Source organism: Gavialis gangeticus, unplaced genomic scaffold, assembly GCF_001723915.1.
Source record: "Gavialis gangeticus isolate Ggan-Ray unplaced genomic scaffold, GavGan_comp1, whole genome shotgun sequence".
Lineage (NCBI taxonomy): Eukaryota > Metazoa > Chordata > Crocodylia > Gavialidae > Gavialis > Gavialis gangeticus.
In genome coordinates this window covers 21,787,597-21,791,703 of record NW_017729026.1, presented here as the reverse complement: position 1 = coordinate 21,791,703, position 4,107 = coordinate 21,787,597, and positions in this window count along the sequence as shown.

Genomic DNA, 4,107 nt, shown 5'->3' with positions numbered 1-4,107 from the left:
AAATCCCATGACCCAAACACCTCAACCCTTGCAGGGGTGAGGTGCCAATTAAATTCAAGAACCAAGTTCTACAGCTTGACATACTTATGGCTACCACAAAATATAACAGTGACAGTGCATTCCTACCACAAGATATTAGATAATTATTTGTATAGCGTTTACTCAGGAAATGCCTACATTCCAGATACACCAATTTGCAAATTATGCACTCTGGTTATGCACAATATAAAATTATTTAGATTTCAGCACTGGATGGTACTGGACTGTATAAGATGATGAGCATCTCATCATCTTAAAGTGCACATGTAATATGAAATGTGCTAGCTATGTAATGTGCTAGTGTCATGCTTGGGTTCTACAGCACAATGTTAAATGTCTGACTATGTCAGAAGTATATATAACAGGATAGGGGGATACTGAAGCATTGTTAGATATAACTCTATCAAATATTCCTTTTTTCTATACCTCCTTATATCTCTTTTCTGAAGCACAACACAGGATTCTGTCTTTTCAGGACATATTGTATAGAGAAAAGTCTCAATTCTACTGCATATACAATCTTCTATAGGAGTAAATAGATCAGAGTAAAGAGACAGCATCATACCATTTTTTAGCAAATTAAACATTTCATGCAGGGAAGAACAATTGTAAATAATAAAAGCCAGGATACCTGAAATACTACCAGTTATTTTTAAATAAAAGCTACAAGTCAATCTATTGGTGCTCTCCCACTCTTTGTTATCATTTCATATTTCAGATTAAATGAAAGGTTCAACTAAATATTTAATGCAAACATTCCCCTCTTGTTTCCTGTTAGAGATGGTATCTCAGTCTCTAATAGTCTAACCATACTACGTACTATGTAACACTAAGAATTGCAGCTTCTCAGACCTTTGCATACAATTCAGAGCCCTGTCAACAAGCAAATGAACATAGTTAGATTCATTTCATAGACGTTAGGGCTGGAAGGGACCTCAGAAGATCATTGAGTCCAGCCCCCTGCCCAAAGGGCAGGAAGTCAGCTGGGGTCATCGGATCCCAGCAAGATAAGCATCCAATTTACTCGTGAAGGTGTTCAATGTAGATGCTTGAACCACCTCCAATGGTAGGCTATTCCAGACCTTGGGGGCTCAGACAGTAAATAAATTCTTCCTTATGTTCAGCCTGAAATGGTCTTGCTGGAGTTTATAACCATTTGACCTTGTCATCCCTTGGGAGCTCTGGTGAACAAACGTTCCCCTAGATACTGGTGGTCACCCCTGATAAACTTATAGGTGGCCATCAGGTCACCCCTGAGCCTTCACTTTTCCAGGCTAAAGAGCTCCATGGCTCTCAGCCTGTGGTCGTAAGGTCTGTTTTCCTGACCTCTGATCATGTGCGTGGCTCTTCTCTGGACTCTCTCAAGCTTCTCCACATCCTTTTTGAATTGTGGAGCCCAAAACTGGATGCAGCACTCCAGCTGCAGCCTCACCAAGGCCGAGTACAAGGAGAGAATGACGAACTGGGATTTGCTTGAGAAGCATCTATGGATGGAAGCCAGCATTTTGGTTGCTTTACTAGCTACATCATCGCATTGCAGGCTCATGTTCATCTTGTGGTCAATGATGACCCCCAAGTCTCTTTCTTCCGTGGTGCTAGCCAGTGTAGCACTGCCGAGCCTATAAAAATGCTGCAGGTTTTTCATCCCAAGGTGGAAAACCTTGAATTTTTATGTGTTAAACACCATCAGGTTCTTGTCCGCCCATTTGCTGAGCCTGTCCAGGTCAGCCTGGATCACCCGCCTGTCTTCTGGTGTGGATGCTTTGCCCCGAAGTTTGGTGTCGTCGGTGAACTTGGCCAGTCAGCTTCTGACTCCAATGTCCACATCATTGATGAAGACGTTGAACAATATGGGTCCAAGGACAGAGCCTTAAGGGACCCCACAGGTCACAGGGCACCATTATGATTGACTTCCATCAATTACTACCCTCTGGGTCTGACCATGGAGCCAATTTCCCAGCCAGTGGATTGTGGTGGACCCAAGGCCACGATTGGCCAGTTTCACCAAGAGGTGATCATGGGTTACCAGATCGAAGGCTTTTTTGAAGTCAAGATATATGACATCAATCTCTTTTCCCTTGTCCAGGTGATAGGTCACTTGGTTGTAGAAGGAAATGAGATTGGTCAAGCAAGACCCACCTGCAACAGACCTGGATCTCCACAACTAATAGCCTTCTAGCCCTTGGGTTAAAAGGCAAATCATTAGGGCTGTGCAAGTCTTTAGATCTCACTCCAGATCTGGAGCCGCTTTGGATGCTTTGGCGTCTGAAGCAGCACGTCTGGATCAAAGCAGGGTCCCAGCAAAGGTATCCAAAGTGTGTCGGGGGCATCCGAAGTGCTACAGCTCCTCTCCGGATACTTTGGACCCACTTCAGCCATTTTGAGGCACAATTAGAAGAGGGAGGGGGAGCAGGGAGAGGGATGGGGAGTGGGAGGGGGCTAGGGAGGGGGAACGGGGTGGAGACTGACGTCTGTAGGTAGCCAGGGAGAAGGAGTTCTCCCTGGCTACCTTTCCAATGGCAGCATCTGTAGAGTGGGACTAGAAACAGCAAACAGTAAACAGCCTCTGTTTGCAGCCCTTCTGTGGCTTTTGCAGTTCGTTCCCTGTCACCAACTGTGTGAGAGAGGAACATTCAGACTGAGACTTACCTGCTCCTTTTTCTTGTTACGAAGGAATGGGTAGGATTTAGCTTAGCTTAGCTTATCTTAGCTTAGCTATTCTATTCAATCATTATTAGTATTACAATTCAATTTATTTCTTTTAATTTATATTTGCTCTTTTTTGGGGGAAACTTTGCAAAAAGAAAGGTGAGTTTTCCCAGCCAGTGTTATCTATCACTGTGCGGGGAGGCACAGATTGCTTGCACACAGCGCGCGCGCGCACACACACACACACACACACACACACACACACACACACACACACACACACACACACACACACACACACACACACACACACACACACACACACACATACACAGAGACTCACAAGATAGAAAAAAAATAACAGTGGAAGAAGACAGACAGATATTCACAGCAGAAGAAGACAGACAGATAATATATTCACAGCAGAACAAGACACAGATATACAAAAGGATTCACACACAGAGAGACCTTTTGCAGCACAGGAAAGATCAATATGAGGCATGCTGCAAAGGCAGGTGCCAGGTCTTCTGGCAGGGGAGGGAGAAGGGGTAGGGGGAGAGTTAGAGCTGCAGCCCCACCCCCGCTGTCCCAAACACAGATGCATTCTATTCCTGAGCAGCCATGACATCAGTGCTGCCATTGGAAGCCAGGAGGTGGCAGGAGTGTCTGCACCTGACATCCCTGTACCTGCACCACCGCCTCTTAGTCCAGAAGTGGGCACCAGCAGTAGAATCACTGCCTCCTCCACCCCAATTTCAGCTCTCAGCATGAGCCTCCCACTGCCAGAGGAGGAACTGGAGCTGGAATAGGGATGCTGAGCACACTGACTCAAGCAATTCTGGGGACTAAGGGGGAATCAGAGCTTTTGCTCCACACCCCTCAAGTTTCCCCTAGACCCAGGTCTCCTCTGGAAAGCAGCACCTTGGAGGAGGCTGAGGTTATGGAGGCAAGTGGCTCAGTTGAGGCAGCTCCTCCTGCTGTTCAGCCTCAGCCTGCTGAGAAGGGGGAAAAGGCAGTATCCTCACCCTCAACCCAGAAGTGGGGGAGTAGTGTAGTGTGGGATCATTTTGAGGTGGCAGATGATCCCAGGTTTGCCATCTGCCAGCACTGCCAAGGCACATGAGCTGTGGCAAGGATGTGAGACACTTCTCCACCACTGCCATGCTGCTGCATCTAAGAAGGCATCACGCCCTTGCCCTTCTTCCTGCTCAGGCTGGCACCAGTGTGAGTGTGCTGAAAGGGAAGTCCCCCACTCACTCCAAAGCCCCTTACCACCAAAGCAGAGGCAGGCCACCCTGGACCAGTGGGGGAAAGGTGGACAGAAAGGGGGGCATGTTCCCAAGGCGAGCGAGATCACCCAGAGCATTGGGGAGATGCTTGCTCTGGATAGCCAGCCCTTCTCCCTAGTTGAGCGGCCAG